This window comes from Sminthopsis crassicaudata, chromosome 2 (genome assembly GCF_048593235.1).
Source record: "Sminthopsis crassicaudata isolate SCR6 chromosome 2, ASM4859323v1, whole genome shotgun sequence".
Lineage (NCBI taxonomy): Eukaryota > Metazoa > Chordata > Mammalia > Dasyuromorphia > Dasyuridae > Sminthopsis > Sminthopsis crassicaudata.
In genome coordinates this window covers 344,675,665-344,697,633 of record NC_133618.1, presented here as the reverse complement: position 1 = coordinate 344,697,633, position 21,969 = coordinate 344,675,665, and the positions used below count along the sequence as shown (strand labels likewise).

The 21,969-nt window shown below is 32.6% G+C and overlaps 1 protein-coding gene across 7 annotated transcripts in view; it reads right to left on the bottom strand.

Annotated features, from left to right (window-relative positions):
• Positions 1-21,969, bottom strand: part of MDGA2 (MAM domain containing glycosylphosphatidylinositol anchor 2) — a 795,736-nt gene that overhangs the window by 219,228 nt on the left and 554,539 nt on the right. The window lies entirely within an intron of this gene.

Below are 21,969 nucleotides of genomic sequence, written 5' to 3'. Positions count from 1 at the left end.
ATGGAAGTGAATGACTCAATAAGACTTCATGAATCAGTGAAACAAAACCAAAAAAAGAAAAAAATAGAAAAAAATATGAAATACCTCCTAGGAAAAACTGACCTGGAAAATAGATCTAGGAGAGGCAAACTAAGGGTTATTGGGCTTCCTAAAAGCCATGATGAAAAAAATAACTTAGACATTATCTTACAGGATATCATAATCATTATAATCATAACAGAAAGTAAAATAACCTTTGAAAAAATTCATCAATCACCTCCTGAAAGAGACCCCAAAATTAAAACTCCAAAAAATATTGTGGCTAAATTTCAGAACTATCACACCAAGGAAAAAATATTACAAACAACCAGAAAGAAATAATTTAAATACTGAGGAATCACAATCAGGATTACCCAGAGGGCAGCTAGTTCAAATCCATCTTCAGACATTTAATACTTTCTAGTTGTGTGACTGTGGGCATGTCACTTAACCCCAAGTGCTTCAGGGAAAAAAAAAAAAAAAAAAAGATTATCCAAGACCAAGTAGCTTCTATCTTAAAGGATCAAAGGGCTTGGAATTGATATTCCAAAATGCAAAGGAACTTGTATTACAGCCAACAATAAGCTATCCAGCTAAAATGAGCAGTATCCTTCAGGGAAGAAGTTGGACATTCAATGATACAGGTAAATTTTATCTAATTCTGATAAAAAGACCAGAATTGAATAAAAAAATTAATCTCCAAACACAGAACTCAAGAGAATCATAAAAAGGTAAAAAGGAAAGAACTATTGAGAACTATATTTCTCTTTTTTATTATAGCTTTTTATTTACAAGATATATGCATGGACAATTTTTCAGCATTGACAGTTGCAAAACCTTCTGTTCCAACTTTTCCCCTCTTCCCCTCTCCCCCAGATGGAAGGTAGACCAATACATGTTAAATATGTAAAAGTACTATATTTCTCTTATGGGTATACTGAGAGAGTGTGGGTATAATTTGATTTTATGATAATAATATGAAAAAGAAACTATAGGTGGGAATGGGGTTGTGGTTGAAAAAAGGGAAAAGGAGGTAAAATAAGGGAAATTACATCTCACAAAGAGGCAAAGAAGACCTATTATAATTGAGGGAAAAAAGGAAAAGGAATGAGCATTGTGTGAATCTTACTCTAATCAGATCTGTCTCAAAGAGAGAATATCAGACATATTGGGTTTCACAGAAACTTGTCTCACCTTATAGGAAAGTGAGAGAGGGAAAGGGGAAAATAAAAGGCAAGATTAATAGGAGGGAAAACAGAAGTAGTAATTGAAAGGTATAAGAAAGGGAAAAGGGCTCTAAAGGGGGAGAGCTGTTTGAGGAAAGTGATCAGAAGCAAAATACTGGGGAGGAGGCAAGAGGAAAAGAAAGAGAAAAGCATAATTTACAGTAAGTAAGATGGCAGGAAATACAGAATTAATTATTTTAACTGTGAATGTGAATGTGGCAAATTCTCCCATAAAACAGAAATGGATAGCAGACTGGATTAAAAGCCAGAATACTACAATATGTTATTTACAAGAAGTACATTTAAAGCAGAGTGATACATACATAAAGTCCTGGAGCAGAATCTATTAGACTTCAGGTGAAGTTAAAAACAAACAAACAAACAAAACAAAAGAAAAGAAACCAAAAAAAAAAAAAAAAAAAAAAAAAAAAAACAAAACAAAAACAAAACAAAACAAAAAAAAAAAAAAAACAGGGGAAGCAATCCTGAACAGAGATCAAGTAAAAGCAAAGGTAAATCTAATTAAAAGAGATAATGAAGGAAACTATATCTTACTAAAGAGTAGCATAGATAATATAGCAATATCAATACTAAACATATAAGCACCAAGTGGTATAGCATCCAAATTTCTGGAAAAGTTGATAGATTCAAAAAGAAATAGACAACAAAACAATACTAGTGGGAAATCACAACCTTGCTCTCTCAGAACTAGATAGATCAACCCAAAAATAAATAAGAAAGAAGTTAAGGAGGTAAACATAATGTTAGAAAAGTAAGGTATGGTAGATCTTGAGTGGAGACAGAAAGTTTACTTTTTTCTCTGCAGTTCATGGAACCTATACAAAAATTGGCCATATGTTAGGGCATAAAAAACCTCAAAATCAAATGCAGAAAGGCAGAAATAGTAAATGCATCATGATGCAATAAAAATCACATCCAATAAAAGGCCAGGAGAAAACAGATCAAAAAGAATTTGGAAACCAAATAATCTCATCCTAAAGAATGAATGTGTGAAATAGCAAATCATAGATGCAATCAATAATTTCATCCAAGAGAATGACAATAATGAAACAGCATACCAAACTTTGTAGGATGTAGCCAAAGCTATTAGTAGGGGAAATTTTATATCTCTAGATGCTTACTTGCATGAAACAGAGAAAGAGAACATCAATGAATTGGACTTGCAACTAAAAAAAGCTAGAAAAAGAACAAATTAAAAACTCTCAATTAAATACCAAGTTTGGCATTCTGAAAATAAAAGGAGAAATTAATAAAATTGAAAATAAGAAAGGTATTGAATTACTAAATAAAATCAAGAATTGGTTTTATGGGGAAAAAAAACAACAAAATAGATAAAAATTTTAGTTAATTTGATTAGAAAAAGGAAAAAAAGAAAATCAAATCGAAATGAAAAGGGAGAACTTCCTATCAATGAACAGAAAATTAGAGTAATAATTAGGAGTTGTTGTGCCAAACTATATGCCAATAAATTTGATAATCTAAGTGAAATAGAGGAATATCTACCAAAAAAAATATGGATTACCCAGGTTAACAAAAGAGAAATAAATTATTTAAATAATCCCCATTTTAGAAAAAGAAATAGAAAAAAGCTATTAATCAACTCTCTAAGAAAAAAATCTCCAGGGTCAGATGGATTTACATTTAAAGAACAATTATTTCCAATACTATATAAAGTATTTGAAAAAAATAGGGAAAGAAGGCATCCTACCAAATTCCTTTTATTTAGCTGATAGCTAAACCAGGTAGAGTGAAAATGGAAAAAGAAAATTATAGACCAATTTCCCTAATGAATATTGATGCAAAAATCTTAAATGAAATATTAGTAAAGAGATTTTAGAAAGTTATACCCAGGATAACACACTGTGACCAAGTAGGATTTATACCAAGAATGCAGGACTGGCTCAATATTAGGAAAACTATTAACATAATCAACTATATCAATTACCAAACTAACAAACTATTGATTATCTCAATAGATGCAGAAAAAGCATTTAATAAAATTCAACTCCCATTCCTATTAAAAACATTAGAGAATATAGGAACAAATGGACTTTTCCTTAAAATGATTAGTAGCATCTATTTAAAATGATCAGCAAGCATTATATGTAATGGGAACAAACTAGAGCCATTCCCATGAAGATTAGGAGTGAACAAGGTTGCCCACTATCACCATTACTATTCAATATTGTATTAGAAATTTTAGCTTTGGCAATAAGAGAAGAAAAAGAAACTAAAAGAATTACAGTAGGTAATGAGGAAACCAAATTATCACTCTTTGCAGATGATATGATGGTACACTTAGAGAACCCTAGAGAATCAACTAAAAAAGTACTAGAAACAATTCACAACTTTAGCAAAGTTGCAGGATACAAAATAAAGCCACAGAAGTCATCAACATTTTTATACATTACCAAGAAATTCCAGCAGCAAGGGACACCAAAAAAATTCATTCAAAACAACTTTGGATAGTATAAAATATTTGGGAATTTATCTGCCAAGGGAAAGTCAGGAACCATATGAACACAACTACAAAACATTTTCCACACAAATGAAGTCAGATCTAATCAGTTGGGAAAATATCAAATGCTCATTGGTAGGCCAAGCAAATGTAATAAAAACGGTAACTACCTGAATTAATCTACTTATTTAGTGCTATACCAATCAACTTCCCAAGAAATTATTTTATAGACCTAGAAAAAATAATAACAAAGTTCATCTTGAAAAACAAAAAGTCAAAAATTTCATGGGAATTAATGAAAAAAAAAAAAAAGCCATGGAAGGTGGCCTAGCTGTGCCAGACCTAAAACTGTGTTATAATGCAGCAATCATCAAAACCATTTGGTACTGGTTAAGAAAGAGTAGTTGAAGAGTGGAATAAGTTAGAATCACAGAACAAAATAGTCAATAACTATAGCAATCTGTGTTTGACAAACCCAAGCACCCCAGTTTTGAGGATAAGAATTTACTATTTGACAAAAATTGTTGGGAAAATTGGAAACTAGTATGGAAGAAACTAGGCATTGACCCGGACCTAACACTCTTTATCAAGATAAGGTTGAAATGGCTTCATAATTTAGATTTAAGGAGTGATATTATAAATAAATCAGAAGAACATAGGATAGTTTAACTCTTAGATCTGTGGAGAAGGAAGGAATTTATGTCCATGTTAAAAAAAATTATCCATGAATATGTTTTGAAAACAAAATGATTTAAAATAAATAAAAAATAATGAAGTTGCAAAAAAACAGAAATGAAAATTATAAGAGCAGAATTTATGCAAAAATATTGAGCAGACAAACCTCACAAAGACACTTGCAAAAAAAGGCAAAAAAGAAGGAAGAATGTACTTGACTAAGTGAAAGGGAAAAAGTAGGGAGAAGAATTATATGACTAGATAAAACAGGTAGTTATTTTTAACAATTAATATTTTATTTAAATAGTTCAGGTTGATACTGTCAATACCCTTCCCCCTTTTGAACTTTTCAACAATATTTTAATTTTACAATTACATACAAAATAGCTTTCAGCATTCATTTTTGTAAGATCCTAAGTTCTGGTTTTTTTCTCCCTCTCCTTTTCATCTACCTTTGAGAGAATAGCAAATTATAGCAAACAATCTGATATAGATTATACATGGACACTGATTGTAAATATATTTTATTAATCATATTGAAAATGAAATATCAAAACAAAATGGAAAAATCACAAAAAAGAAAATTAGTATGCTTTCTTCTGTATTCAGTCTCCATAGTTCTTTCTCTGAATGTGAATGGCATTTTTTATCCCAAGTCTATTGGAATCATTTTGTATCATTGTATTTTTGCAAAGAGCTAAGTCTGTCATAGTTGATCAATACACAATCTTGCTGTTATACACTGCTTTCCTGGTGCTGCTCACACTTTGCTTAGTCTCAATTCATTTAAGTTTTTCCAGGCTTTTCTGAAATCAGTTTACTTATCATTTATTATAGAAAAATAGTATTCCATTACAATCATATGCCATAATTTATTCATCCATTCCCAAATTGATGTGTATCCACTCAATTTCCAATTCTTTGCCACCACAAAAAGAGCTGCTACAAACATTTTTGCACATATGAGTTTTTCCCCCTTTTTTATGATCTTTTTGAGATACAGACCCAGCAGTGGCATTGCTGGATCAAAGAGTTCTCCCCAAAATAAAGAGTTATCACATTTTGACAGCCTTTTGGACATAGATCCAAATTGTTCTCCAGAATGACTGGATCAATTCGCTTCTCCACCAACAGTGCATTAGTATCCCAGTTTTGCTACATCCTTTCCAACATTTATCATAATTTCTTTCCTATCATAATAACCAATCTTATGGGTATGAGATGACAGAAGGAAGAAAGGGTTAAGAGAGGCATTTTTCAGAAGGAAAACACTTCTGAGAAGTGAAGCTGGTGCAGTATTTGGGATAAAGAAAACATTAATTTTTTAATTGCATGTCCAATCTATTATTCTGCTTTTTCTATATTTTATTGATTCAATCTGGCCTCAGAAATTCAGTAGCTGTGTGACCCTGAGCAAGTCATTTAATCCTATTTTCCTCAGTTTCCCTATCAATAAAATGAGCTGAAGAAGGAAATAGCAACAATTCCAATATCTTTACCAATAAAATTCCATTTGGGGCCTCAAAAATTCAGATGTGGCTGAAACAACTGAACAACAAAAGGGAAAAAAAGAAGAGAAAGCTAAGCAACAGAATAGAAAACAGAAATAGAAAACAAAATAGAAAAAGAAAACAGCATAAAAGGAAATGTAAGTTTGTAATCTTAACTGGGTGAATGGGATAAAGTCACCCATAAAATATGTCTCCCTTCCTTCCCCTCCCTCTGTCCTTCCCTTTTTCCTCTCTCCCTCCTTCCCTTCCCCTCTCTCTTGCTCTACTCTCCATCTGTATTTTATAAATTTATGTACATAGATATGTGTGTATATATGTATATGTTTATATGTGTGTATATGTGTGTGTGTGTGTGTATATATATATATATATATATATATATATATATATATATATATATATATATCTAATATATGTCCATTTGAAACAGAAAAAAAACATACACAGAGTAAAAAAATAAAATTAAGAGACTGGAGCAGCATCTGTTATGCTTCAGCTAAAGTAAAAAAGGCAGGGATGATAAAAGCAAAAATAGACCTAATTAAAAGTAATAAGAAAGAAAACTGCATTTTGTTTAAAAAAAAAAGTACTATGATAAATAAAGTAATAACAATATTAAACATATTTCCACCAATTTCCATCAATTCAAATTCTTGGAGGAATTAGATGCAGGAGGAATAGATAGTATAATTATACTAGGGGAGACCTCAGTTTCCCCATACAACTAGAAAAATCTAACCACACAAAAAGTAAAGATGAATAGAATTTTATAAAAGATAAATTCGATAAGCCTTTGAAGAAAATTTAATGGGAGTAGGAAGGATTATAATTTTTCTCATTGTGCATTGACAATGCATTAGGACATTAAAACCTCATAGAAAAATACCCTTTAAAGTGCACAAAATTTACATTAATCAAGGGGCTATGGAAACATAGATTAAATTATTTGGAAATAAGTTAATACTAAAGAATTATTGGGTAAAAGAGCAAATCACAGAAAGAATTGATAATTCCATTAAAAACATAACAATAATGAGACATTCCAAAATTTGTGAGATGCAGTCAAAACAGTAATTAAGGGAAAATGTATATCTCTAAATGTTTGAATCAATAAACTGGAGAAAAAGTAGAACAATAAATTGAACATGCAATTAAAAAAATGAAAAATATCAAATTAAAACTGCCAATTAAACATTAAAATGAAAAGTTCGCATATCAAAAAAGAGATTAAGAAAAATGAAAGAAAAATTGAACTAATAAATAAGATTAAGAGCTCCTTTCATGGGAACAATTAATAAAATAGGCAAAATATTTATTAATTTGATTTTTAAAAGGAAAAATAATTACTAGTATTAAAAATTAAAAAGTGACTTCATCACCAATGAAGAAAAATTAAAACAATTATTAGAAGCTATTTTGTCCAATTATATATTAATAAATCTCACAATTCAAATTAAATGAATAAATATTTCTAAAACAAATAGCCAAATTTAAGAGAGAAAAAAAGAGAATACTTAAATAACTCTATCTTAGAAAAAGAAAAAGAAATTTAACAAACCACAGATGAGCTCCCTAAGATAAATCACCAAGACTGGACATTTAAAAGTAAATTCTATCGAACATATAAAGAATAATTAATTCCAATGCCATAAGAATGTTTTAGAAAAAAAGACAAAGAAGTCCTACCAAATTATTTTAATGACACAAATATGATTCTGAAATGTAAGGTAGGAAGAACAAAGACAAAGAAAGCTATAGTCCAATTTCCCTAATGAATAATAAGCAAAAATTTTGAATGAAATACTAGCAAGGAGTTTAGGGTAATGTATCACAAATATATCACCAGGTAGGACTTAAAACTGAATAATAGTATAATTAGATATAATATAATAAGGATAATATACCATATCAATTATAAAAGAAAAAGGAAAAAGAAAAATCATATGATTCACTTCAATAGATACAGAAAAAGTTATTAAAAACACTAAAGAGTATTACAATAAATGAAGCTTTATTATAATACTAAGTAGAATCTTTCTTAAACTATCAGCAAACATAACATCATAGAATCCTTCCCAATAATTTCATGAGTGGAAGAAAAATGTTTATTTTGATCAGTATTATTCAATATTATAGTAGAAAAATAGGTGGAGACAAAAAATTGAAGGAAATAACATACACAATGAGAAAATAAAATGTTCATTTTTTTACAGATGATATGAATTGAAATACAAATTGAAAGAATAAGAAATCTTTAGCAAAGTTGCAAACTTAATAAAAAACAACAACAAAACAACCTCATATAAGTGTTTTTAGATATTATCAATAAAGACCAGGAGGAAGAGACAAAAAAAGAAAGTTCATTTAAAATAACTGCAGAAAACATAACATATTTGAAAGTCTACTCACTAACCCACTAAGACAATTACAAAATGCTTTTTATACAGATGAAGATACACCTAAAGAATTGGAAAAAAAAGGTTAATTGTTCACAGATTGAGCCAATAAAATAAGCATTATGTCTACATAAATTAAACTATCAAAAATTATTTTCTAGAGCTAGAAAAAATGACAAAACTTATTTAAAACAGAAAAAATTCAAGAACATCAAGGGAAGTAGTGAGGAAAAAATGTGAAGGAAGGCTGCCTTTCAAAGTGGTAATACTTTGATACTTATTAAAAAAGAATGATAAATCAGTAGAATAGATCAGAAACATAGTAGGAAGTAGAAAATGATCATTGCAATTCAGCATTTTTGAACCCCCAAATCCAAGCATTTTGAAATTTTATTTTCCCAATTAGAGGTAAAAAAAATTTTAACATTTTTTTTCTTTTAAAATTTTGAGTTCTAAATTCTCTCCTTGCCTCCTCTACCTGCCCATTGAGAAGACAAGTAATTTGATATTGGTTGTATATGTGTACTAACAAAAACACAATTCCATATAATTTATCCTACGAAAGAAAACAGAAAAAAAGAAAGGAGAAGAAAGGAAAGAAGAAGTATCTTTGATAGGCATTCAGCCCCATTAGTTCTTTCTCTTGAGATGCATAACAATAGCTTTCATAAGTTTTATCATATGTCCTTCATACTTGTTCATTATATAGCTGAGAAGAGCTAAGCTCTTCACAGTAGATTATCATAAAGTATTGATGTTACTATGTATGATGTTCTTTTAGTTTTGATTATTTTACTTTGCATCAATTAATGTAAATCTTTCAGGTTTTTTTTCTAAAAATACTTTGTCATTTCTTACAACAAAATAGTATTATAACACAATCATATAAAACACACAACTTGCTCAGCCATTCCCTACAATTGATGCATGTCCCTTATTTTTTAATTCTTTGCCACCACAAAAAAGCTATTATGAATACATATATATATATATGTATTTTTTTCTTTTTTTGTTTTGTACCTTGTTGGGATATATACCTACTAGTAGTATTGCTTGCTTAAAGAGTATGCATGGTATTATAAGCCTTTGAGCAGAGTTCCAAATTACTTTCCAGAGTGGTTGAAACAGTACACAACTTCACCAACATTGCACTACCATTTTAATTTTCTCACATAACCTCCAATATTTGTCATATACTAGAGCATAGCATAAAATGAATAATTTCAATTACTTTATTTTTATAAAAGGGCTTGTACAAATAAAACATAAGTAGCCAAGATTAGGTTATTGGGTGGAGGGGATTTTTTGTAGACAGATTTTCAGATTAATGTAACAAATCTAAACTATATAAAGAACTTTACGAACTCTATAAGCATATTTCATTCTCCAATTAAAAAATGGTCAAAGGATATGAAAAGGCAGTTTTCCAATGAAGAAATCAAAATAATTTATGGTCTTTTTTTAAATTTTTATTTTATTTTATAATTATAACTTTTTTTTGACATTACATATGCATGGGTAATTTTTTACAACATTATCCCTTGCACTTACTTCTATTCAGATTTTTTCCCTTCCTCCCCCAACCCCCTCCACCAGATGGCAAGCAGTCTTATATATGTTAAATATATTACAGTATATTCTAGATACAATATATGTGTGTAGAACCGAATTTCTTGTTGCACAGGAAGAATTGGATTCAGAAGGTAAAAATAACAGTTTACACTCATTTCCCAGTATTCCTTCTCTGGATGTAGCTGATTCTGTCCATCATTAATCAATTGGAATTGGATTAGCTCTTCTCTATGTTGAAGATATCCACTTCCATCAGCATACATCCTCGTACAGTATCATTGTTGAAGTGTATAATGATCTTCTGGTTCTGCTCGTTTCACTCAGCATCAGTTGATGTAAGTCTCACCAAGCCTCTCTGTATTTCTCCTGTTGGTCATTTCTTATAGAACAATAATATTCCATAACATTCATATACCATAGTTTACCCAACCATTCTCCAATTGATGGACATCCATTCATCTTCCAGCTTCTAGCCACTATGAAAAGGGCTGCCACAAACATTTTGGCACATACAGGTCCCTTTCCCTTCTTTAGTAGTTCCTTGGGGTATAAGCCCAGTAGTAGTATGGCTGGGTCAAAGGGTAGGCACATTTTGATAACTTTTTGGGCATAATTCCAGATTGCTCTCCAGAATGGTTGGATTCTTTCACAACTCCACCAACAATGCATCAGTGTCCCAGTTTTCCCACAGCCCCTCCAACATTCATCGTTATTTGTTCCTGTCATCTTAGCCAATCTGATAGGTGTGTAATGATACCTCAGAGTTCTCTTAATTTTGCATTTCTCTGATCAATAGTGATTTGGAACACTCTTTCATATGAGTGGAAATAGTTTTAATTTCATCATCTGAAAATTGTCTGTTCATATCCTTTGACCATTTGTCAATTGGAGAATGGCTTGATGTCTTATAAATTAAAATCAATTCTCTGTATATTTTGGAGATGAGGCCTTTATCAGAACCTTTAACTATAAAAATGTTTTCCCAATTTGTTACTTCCCTTCTAATCTTGTTTGCATTAGTTTTGTTTGTGCAGAAACTTTTTAATTTGGTGTAATCAAAATGTTCTATTTTGTAATCAATAATGGTCTCTAGTTCTCCCTTGGACACAAACTCCTTCCTCCTCCACAAGTCTGAGAGGTAAACCATCCCATGTTCCTCCAATTTATTTATGATTTCGTTCTTTATGCCTAAATCTTGGACCCATTTTGATCTAATCTTAGTATGTGGTGTTAAATGTGGGTCCATGCCTAGTTTCTGCCATACTAATTTCCAGTTTTCCCAGCAGTTTTCTTCAAATAATGAATTCTTATCCCAAATTCTGGGATCTTTGGGTTTGTCAAAGATTAGATTGCTAATTTTATTCACTATCTTGTCCTGTGAACCTAACCTATGCCACTGATCAACTAGTCTATTTCTTAGCCAATACCAAATGGTTTTGGTGACTGTTGCTTTATAATATAGCTTTAAATCAGGTACATTTAGACCACCTTCCTCTCACTTTTTTTTCATTAGTTCCCTTGCAATTCTCGACCTTTTATTCTTCCATATGAATTTTGTTGTTATTTTTTTCTAGGTCATTAAAATAGTTTCTTGGGTGTCTGATTGGTATAGCACTAAACAAATAGATTAGTTTGGGGAGTATTGTCATCTTTATTATATTCGCTCGGCCTATCCAAGAGCACTGAATGTCTTTCCAATTATTTAAATCTGACTTTATTTTTGTGGCAAGTGTTTTGTAATTTTGCTCATATAATTCCTGACTCTCCTTTGGTAGATATATTCCCAAATATTTTAATACTATTGATTGTTATTTTGAATGGAATTTCTCTTTGTATCTCTTGCTGTTGGATTGTGTTGGTAATGTATAAAAATGCTGAGGATTTATGTGGATTTATTTTGTATCCTGCGACTTTGCTAAAATTCTGAATTATTTCTAATAGCTTTTTAGCAGAGTCTTTGGGGTTCTCTAAGTATACCATCATGTCATCTGCAAAGAGTGATAATTTGATTTCTTCATTTCCTACTCTAATTCTTTGAATCTCTTTCTCGGCTCTTATTGCTGAGGCTAGAGTTTCTAGTACTATATTGAATAGTAATGGTGATAGTGGGCAACCTTGTTTCACTCCTGATCTTACAGGGAAAGGTTCTAGTTTATCACCATTACATATGATGTTTACTGAAGGTTTTAAATATATGCTCATTATTTTAAGGAATAGTCCATTTATACCTATACTCTCAAGCGTTTTTAGTAGGACTGGATGTTGGATTCTATCAAATGCTTTTTCTGCATCTATTGAGATGATCATATGGTTTTTATTAATTTGATTATTAATATGGTCAATTATACTAATAGTTTTCCTAATATTAAACCAGCCCTGCATTCCTGGTATAAATCCCACTTGGTCAAAGTGTATTATCCTGGGGATGATTTTCTGAAGTCTATTTGCTAATATCTTATTTAAGATTTTAGCATCAATATTCATTAAGGAAATTGGTCTATAGTTTTCTTTCTCAGTTTTCGATTGACCTGGTTTAGGTATCAGTACCATGTCTGTGTCATAGAAGGAATTTGGTAGGACTCCTTCAATCCCTATTTTTTCAAATAGTTTACATAGCATTGGAGTTAGTTGTTCTTTAAATGTTTGGTAGAATTCACCTGTAAATCCATCTGGTCCTGGGGACTTTTTCTTAGGAAGTTGGTTAATAGCTTGGTCTATTTCTTTTTCTGAGATGGGACTATTTAGACTACTTACTTCTTCCTCTGTTAATCTGGGCAAGCTATATTTTTGAAGGTATTCTTCCATTTCATTTAAGTTATCGAATTTATCGGCATAAAGTTGAGCAAAGTAGCTCCTAACTATTGTTCTAATTTCCTCTTCATTAGTGGTGAGTTCACCCTTTTCATTTTCAAGACTATCAATTTGCTTTTTCTCTTTCTTTTTTTTAATCAGGTTTACTAAGGGTTTTTCTATTTTGTTGCTTTTTCATAGAACCAACTCTTAGTTTTATTAATTAATTCAATAGTTTTTTTTTTACTTTCAATTTTATTAATCTCACCTTTTATTTTTTGAATTTCAACTTTTGTGTTTGTCTGGGGGTTTTTAATTTGTTCCTTTTCTAGCAATTTTAGTTGTAAGCCCAATTCATTGGCCCTCTCTTTCTCTATTTTATGCAAGTAGGCCTGTAGAGATATAGAACTTCCCCTTATTACTGCTTTGGCTGTATCCCACACATTTTGCTATGATGTCTCATTATTGTCATTTTCTTGGGTGAAGTTATTAATTATGTCTATGATTTGCTGTTTTACCCAATCATTCTTTAGTATAAGATTATTTAGTTTCCAATTATTTTTGGTCTATTTTCCCCTGGCTTTTTATTAAATGTTATTTTGACTGCATTATGGTCTGAAAAGGATGCATTTACTATTTCCGCCTTACTGCATTTGATTTTGAGGTTTTTATGTCCTAATATATGATCAATTTTTGTATAGGTTCCATGAACTGCTGAGAAGAAAGTATATTCCTTTCTGTCTCCATTTAGCTTTCGCCAAAGATCTATCATATCAAACTTTTCTAGTATTCTATTTACCTCTTTGACTTCTTTCTTATTTATTTTGTGGTTTGATTTATCTAATTCTGAGAGTGCAAGGTTGAGATCTCCCGCTATTATAGTTTTGCTATCTATTTCCTCTTGCAGCTCTCTTAATTTCTCTTTTAAGAATTTAGATGCTGCACCACTTGGTGCATATATGTTTAATATTGATACTGCTTCATTATTGATGCTGCCCTTTAGCAGGATATAATGCCCTTCCTTATCTCTTTTAATTAGATCAATTTTTGTTTTTGCTTGATCTGAGATGAGGATGGCTACTCCTGCTTTTTTGGTTTTGCCTGAAGCATAATAGATTCTGCTCAACCCTTTTACTTTTAGTTTGAATGTCTCATCCTGTTTCAGGTGTGTTTCCTGTAAACAACATATAGTAAGATTTTGACTTTTAATCCAGTCTGCTAACCGCTTCCTCTTTATGAGGCAGTTTGCCCCATTCACATTTATGGTTAGAAGGACTAATTCTATTTTGCTTGCCATCCTATTAACCCCTGCTTATGCTTTTCCCCTTTCCTTCCCTTTTACCCTCCTACCCAGTATTAAACTGGTGAACACCACTTGCTTTTCACAGCCCTCCCTTTTTAGGATCCCTCCCCCACCTTAAAGATCCTCCCCTTATTTTACCCCTTTTCCTCGAAATTTCTGTATTCCCTTCCCCTTAGCTTACTCCTTCCCTTTCATTTTTCAATGAAGTGGAAGAAGTTTCACCATAAATCGAATATGTCTATTGATACACGCTATGTTCATTTCCCTCCTTTCTTTCTCTCAGATATAATAGGTTACCTTTGCCTCTTCATGAGATGTAGTACCACCACTTTACACTTTTTTATGATATAATTTCCTTTCCACCTCTAGTTTCTAAGACAAATTGTACATATGTTATTTACATATTTTTTTTGGCAGAAGTATAGTTCTCAAGATTTCTTTTTACCTTTTTAGAAATCTCTTGAGTTCTATATTTGAAGATCAAACCTTTTATGTAGGTCTGGTTTTTTCATCAAAAATAGATGGAATTCATTTATTTTGTTAAATGTCCATCTTCTTCCCTGGAAAACGATGCTCATTCTTGCTGGGTAAGTTATTCTTGGCTGCATACCAAGTTCCTTAGACTTTCGGAATATCATGTTCCAGGCCCTTCATTCTTTTAATGTGGATGCTGCTAGATCCTGGGTTATCCTTTTGTGGATCCTCCATATCTGAATTGCTTTTTTCTAGCAGCTTCCAATATCTTTTCCTTTGTCTGATGGTTCTTGAACTTGGCCACTATATTTCTTGGCGTTTTGATTTTAGGGTCCCTTTCAGTAGGTAAGCGATGAATTTTTTTCAATGTCTATTTTACCCTCTGTTTCCAGAATGTCTGGGCAGTTCTCTTTGATAATTTCCTCGAAAATAGTGTCCAAGCTCTTTTTTTCCTCCCATTTTTCAGGGAGTCCGATTATTCTCAAATTGTCTCTCCTGGATCTGTTTTCCAGGTCTGTTGTCTTTCTGGTAAGGTACTTGACATTCTTTTCAATTGTTTCATTTCTCTGGTTTTGCTTGACTACCTCTTGGTTTCTCCTTGAGTCATTCATTTCTACTTTTTCCAGTCTAATTTTCAATGATGTATTTTCTTCACTCACTTTTTTTATATCTCTTTGTAATTGTCCAATTGAGTTTTTATCTTTTATAGAATTTTTTTCCATTTTATCCATTTTATTTTTTAGAGAGCTATTTTCTTTTTCCAGCTCAGTAATCCTATTTTCCTTGGAGTTGTTTACCTTTTCCAGCTCACTAATCTTGTTTCTCAATGATTTGATTTCTTTATCCACTCTGTCTTTGAATGCATGGGATGACTTCTCCAGGCTCTCTTGCCAAGCTTCCCTTTCCTTTTCCCATTTCTCTTCCAGCTCTCTTGTGAGAGCCTTTTTGATTTCCTCTATGAGGTTCTTTTGTATTGAGGAGCAGCTTATATCCCTCCCAGGGGATATATCTGGGGACAGTCTGTTCCTAGTCTCCTCAGCATTTGAAGTCTGCTCCCTCTCCACACAGAAGCTGTCAATGGTTAGAGCCCTTTTGAATTTTTTGTTCATTTTGTCAGAGTAGGAATCAAAGAAAACAAACTGACAAGAGAAACAATTGGTCTGTTTTGCGGGGGATGGGGCTTCCTCTACAGACTGGGGGTAGGGCAGCAGAGAGCCACTAACAGAATAGCAATGACTGTACTGAGTCTGCGCTCTGAGGCTCTGAGAACGCACCGAGTCAGTCCAGGTGGGGGTTGGGGGTGGCCGGGCTCTGAGAGACGCTGGCTTTCTGGGGTTTTAATCTGCACCTCCCGTGTTTACACCCTCTCTGCTGCTCCTGGCTTGCTGCCAAGACGGAGCATCCACACTGGGGCAAAAGCCCTTTCACAGAAACAGCAGAGATCGTACCCCTCCCCCTCTGGTCTGAGCTGTGTGAGCTGCCTATCTTGCTCTGGCTACCTGCCCTCAGTCTGCGCCCAGTCTGATTGACCCTCCCCTGAGCAAACACAGACCTTTTCTGGAGACTTTCAAGGATGTCTTCTCTTGGTGATTATTTGTGGATTTCTTTCTGGGTCAAGCATTAAGTCAGAGGCTTGTCATGAAGTAAGTTCTGAGAGAAAACGAGGAGCTCAAGCAGCTGTCTGCCTCCATGCCGCCATCTTGGCCGGAAGTCAATTTATGGTCTTATAAAAATGCTGTAAATCACTATCAATTAGAGAAATGCAAAGTAAAACAAGGTTTAAATACCATTTTATACTTCTCACATTCGCTAAAAATGATTGAAGGGGAAAGCATCTACTGTTGGAGGTGATGCAAAAAAATTGAACTTTAATTGATGATAGAACTCTGAATTGATCCAAACAATTTGGAGAGTATGGATTGATACCTTAACAGTTATTAAACTGTCTATATTCTTTGACTCAGCAATAACACTACTACATACTTTTCTCAAGATGATTAAGGAAAAAGGAAAAGAACCTATATATTATAAAATATTTATAGCAGTTTTCTTTGGGGTGGCAAAGAACTGGAAATTGAAGAGATATCCATCAACTGGTAAATGGTTGAACAAGCAGTGGTAGATCATTTTGATGGAATACTACAGTGCTATGAGAAACAATGAACTCCGTGACCTTAGGAAAACATGAATTGACTTGGACAAAATAATGAAAACTGAAATGAGCAAAAAATATATACAGTAGTAGCAATATTGTTTTAGTAACAACTTGGAGTGGCTAAGTTATTTGAACTATTCTAAATATCCAAATTAACCACAAGCACATATTTTGTATAATGGGAGTCCTGGGGGCAGTAAGGAAGAAAAAAGGGGAAAAAATTACATGATAACTTTATTACATATTTTAAAAGTTGTGTGTAATAGATTTTCAGTTTCATGTGCAGTCATTTTCTTCTATTCTACTATATTATGGAATTGCTTGTTTTGTTTTTTGATAAGAATAAAATAAATAAATTTTAAATTTTAAAAGCAACAGGTTTTTGAAGAGCTACAAGAGGCAATTAAACAGGTTGTACTCTTGGACCTTTTATGACCAAGATTATGGAAGCCTATCATAAGGATTATATGTATCCATAAGTGCCTGAAATTATAAAAATGAACCCTAAAAGATGTCATGTTTAACTATACATCTTTTGAAAAGTAGCTCCTAACTTGTTGATAAAACAAAGATTTTTCAGAATTCTGTCTTTAGTCCTACAAACACCACCTTCTAAATAGTTCTAAATCTCCTAAGAATGTGTCTTTACTGACAGGGTTACTTAAAAGTTGTATCATTTTTATCCAGCAATGAACCCTCAGGAATATGGCACAATTGAACAATGGAAAGGACAGGTAAAAGTTCATCTCAAAGACCCTCACTTTCAACAAGTGGTGGGAGGGATGATTAGATTGATTTCTTAATACAGTATTTATCTTAAACTCCCTGTGTCCATTTAGAAGCTTCCCCTAGTTCATCCTCTCAATATACATTTATAAAAGATGGAAGATGAGGGACTAGAAGTAATTGTAACTGATGTTGACTGTAAATGACACTACACTCAACTGCTTCTCTAAAACTGAGCTCCAAGTTGAGAAGTTTTTTTTTTTTGTTTTTTTTTTTTTAATTTTTTTTATTAACTCAACCTTCTTAATTGTAATCAGAAGAGAGGGGAAAATGGATACTAACATCATTGTCCATTGTTCTTGGCAATAAAAAGAAATTCTGCTTTATTGTACCCATGGAAAAGGCCTTGGCAAGGTAATATGAGGGTCCTATTGAGTTTCCTAATCTACCTACTTGTATTTCTCATTGGAATTAGATGTGAAGGTTTCATATAGCCATCCAGGAGATGATTAATGGCTCCCCCAAAATATCCTATTAGGAGGTACAGGAAACCCATTGTAGATTTCAGAGAAAAAAATGGATTACCATTTAGTAGACTGGACACAAAACTAAGAAATGATGGGGAGGAAGGAGGAGTGCCTAACTTGTTCTTTATACATTTAAGTGACCTTGAGACTCTCTTGCTGATTCTTCCAGATCCAGTTTGATGGCCAGAGTTGATATCTTCAGAAATGATAGCCATTGTTTTCACTTGTCAGTCACCATGATGCTCACTTATTTTGATCACAATGCTTCCTGCTATTGTTGTCAAATCTACTATCATAAACTAAATCATGAATTTACAATAGTCTATGAAAATACAATGAGGCTATCCTAAAGATTGTTATCTTATCTGATTGGTCACTAAGCCTTAGGATACTCACTCCCTCCAAAGACAACTTTTTAGTATTAAAACAAAAATGTAAGGGTAAAGGGACATGGCTCAAGAAACTTTTACTCCATACATATTAGGTACCTACCTACTCTTTTTCATACAATCCCATATACATATTTATACACGATGCACATTTTCAATCTTTATCCACAGGTATCAAGATCCTTAAAAATGTTAAAATTTTATAGGCACTTTTCTCAATTGATTGTCTTCTCATCTTAGGCAAACTTGGGGGAAGACTCCACAAGCATTTGGATGCTAAAGTATATCATTAATAACTATACCATCATTTGGAAATGAGAGTAGTGTATTGGTACCATGCATAATGAACATTTGTGATGGAAAAGCATCACTTTTGCCTTTTCCCAATTGAACGTGTTTCCTAATATCTATATTCTGACCTATTTCTGTATACCCCAAGATAGCTTTTGAATTTATAGAGTTACAATAAATAAAAATTTGCCAGAGGTAATATTTCCACAATTGATTTTCTTAAGGCCTTAGATTTTAGTTCTAGAAGTCCAAACTTTGTACACCAAGGGAATAATTAGGAATTTATTTTATACTATAGAATTAATTTTTAAAAATGAAATGGCCCAAGCCATCAAAGAAAAGACTGAGAGTGTTAATATGAGTGGTGTTATATTGACCAGCTAGCCACCAGACACTATTTGTTAGGGGGTAAATACCACTAAAAAGATACAATTGGTGGCTAGAATCAGAAAATAGGGCATCTAATTTTCTTTTGAAATGTGCAACAAGTATTATCTACTTTCTTATCGAAAGTGCTATAAGTCAGACACTTAATGTTTGACTCAGTCATCACTGACATTCCCAATGGGAAAACATACTGAAATCCATAGTTGGAACTTCCCTAAATAGAATAGATGAATAAAAGAAGTGAATTGCAAAATTTGGCTCATTGTTAGTCTCTAGATGACAAAGTGATTCTATGTTTGACAATGAATTGATCTTTGTAATTATTAAGAAGGTTCTATTGTTGGGGGCAGTAGCCCCCTTTGATATTCCTTGTTTAATCTCCAACTTCCTTTGGGCTAGTTTAGGTTTTCAGCCCCCATTCTAATGATCTGAAATTCCTTTCTGGGGAGAGACTGAAGGAGATAACAATAGAGAATTTTTGTCTTATTTACAATAATAAGAAAATTCCTGTCTTATTTTACAACAACAGAGAATTCTTGTATTATTGACAAATATCTCCGGAACCTCTTGATAACATCTCTGTGCAAACATTGTTTTGTTGACTCTAGTCATCATGTATGTATATAAGGAAGGCTGAAAAATGAAATCTTGCATTTGGTGTATACCAGCCAATGCCCATCAACTGACGTCCCCTTTTGCAGGCAGAACTGGTTTTCCTGAATGCCTGTCTATCCCTTTACTATCAATAAAGACTTTGTTTCCTTACAGCATTAAGTAGCAAATTCATTTGCTGCCGACCCCACCCTCAGTTACTTTGGGGAAGGAAGGAGAGAGAGAAAAGGAACTGACCCATCTCGGTGTAGAACCTCAGTTTACTCCTCATCACTATGTCCAACAACTGGTTCAGCCAGGTATAGTTAGGGCTAGGTATACAAATTTAACAAACTTTCCTAATCATAATTCCCTAGTAGTTGATAAAAATGAAATTGGGGAGGATATTAGGATACACCTAATAATTTAATGGGTTATTCCTAAAGTTCTCATCCTGCTCAGTCCTTGTGAATCTGTTCAAGAACAAGAAGTGACAAGGGAGCCCCAAAACTCTAAAACTCCTTAAAGAACAAATTCTCCTTGAATCCTGGTCTCTGTAAAAGATCCTGAGAGATGGCACCACCCCCATTCATAACACTCACTACAGATTAAGCTTCCCATTGAATTAAAGAGACTCCTTCAATTCTATTCAATTCCAGCTCAAACTCCACTCACTAGCCCCATCCAGAGCAGGCCTCAGCTTGTAGCCAAAGGCTTCTATTATAAAAGAACCAATTTTAAATTCACTCCTAGGAGAAGATCTATTATGCCAAGAAATCTCTCTCTCTTGCATAGCAGCAAACTCTGCCCACTGGAATGATATTCTCTTTCAGCATTACCCTCTCTTTATCCTTACCTATTTCCCTAATGAGACTTTATACCTCTTTCTTGAGATCTCTCTACTAGAAACTTTACTTCTCTGCCAGGACTCTTCCACTACTTTACTCCCCTGTTGGACTTTGCCACTTAGGAATTCAGCCTTTCTATTCATGCATAGCAAAGGCTAGCTTTTCAGGTTCATACATTCCTTTATGAAGGACTTCTGCATGGTCAGAAGGAGATTCCCCAAACTCCCTACCTTGTGCTGAATCCCAAGGGGAATTAGGGGAGCCAAACCTCTTCATTTGGTTTCCTGAACCCCAAACCTGCCACTAACCTCATCATTTAACTCCATGACCACCAGGGACCCTAATCTCATCATTTTGGTTCCCTGAATATAATCTCATCAAAAGGACAGAGAATCCAGAGACCTGATACTTTTGTGTATAGCACACATGAACAATCATTTCTTTTGTGCACATGGAACTATAAGAATAGGGAATCAAATGTTTGTATGATAGTGACAAGGAATCCTAGAAGCTGAGGGAAAATCAACTAATTTGATTTTAAAAATGGCTAAACTAGTTACATTTCAATTTTAAAGCAAAGGTGCATTGGATGTCCGTCTTTAAATAAGAATCCTGAATTTGCAGCCAAAAGATGGTGATTCAGATACTTCTGCTAGACTTTTTTAATTTAATCAAGTGACTTCTACCTAAATCTCAGCTAATATGGGGTATTGGATGAAGTGATCTAGATCTTGCAGTTCTAAAGAAAAAAGGTATTTGAAAAATTATTCAAGTATTATCATTTGGGAAAAAGAAGTAGGCAATCTCCATTGATCCAGAGCAAGAGATAGATGTTAAGTTATGTCTCAGGATAACTGCAACCTTTTTACAATTATATCTAGGGGAAAAATAAAATGGGATCCCTTGAAAAGTGCTGTGTGTCCTGTTATTAGAATGTTGAATCAGAAAGAAAGTGGATATATATCCAGGTTACTGTGAAAGAGATTTTTCACTAACTTTTAAGACCAGCTACAACTTGAAGATTTTATGATTTTTGATCATCGAGCAGGAAACATAGAGTTAAACTTAAGATAGATTTCTTAAGTAAAAAGAAACTTAAATTTTGGAAAATGGATGATTTTCTTAGTGGAAAAAATACAAGTAGATAAATATACTAATACAAGATCTTTATAATTATGTATATATATATATATATATATATATGTATATACATATATACATATATACACATATATAAAACTGATTCATATACAGAAATATTTGTAAAACATATTTATATATATATAAATCAGTGATTGGATTCTAAAACCATTCTTTATAATTTGAAGTCTTTGGAATTACAATTTCTAAGATTTCTAATTTTATAAGAAATAAAAATATTTTGTGTAGGTGTGACACATTTGAAAGTTTCATTTACAACAAATATTATGTCATTCTATTATTTTATGTAGAGGTAAGTCTTTCATAAAACCCAGAAGGATAAATTTTTAATCTATCCATTGTAAAATACATACTTATTTCTATAGATTTCTAAGCATTTCATGACACATTTCTGATATATATGAAAATGAATAGAAAAGTAATTATAACAAAATCTTTAAGGGAAATAAA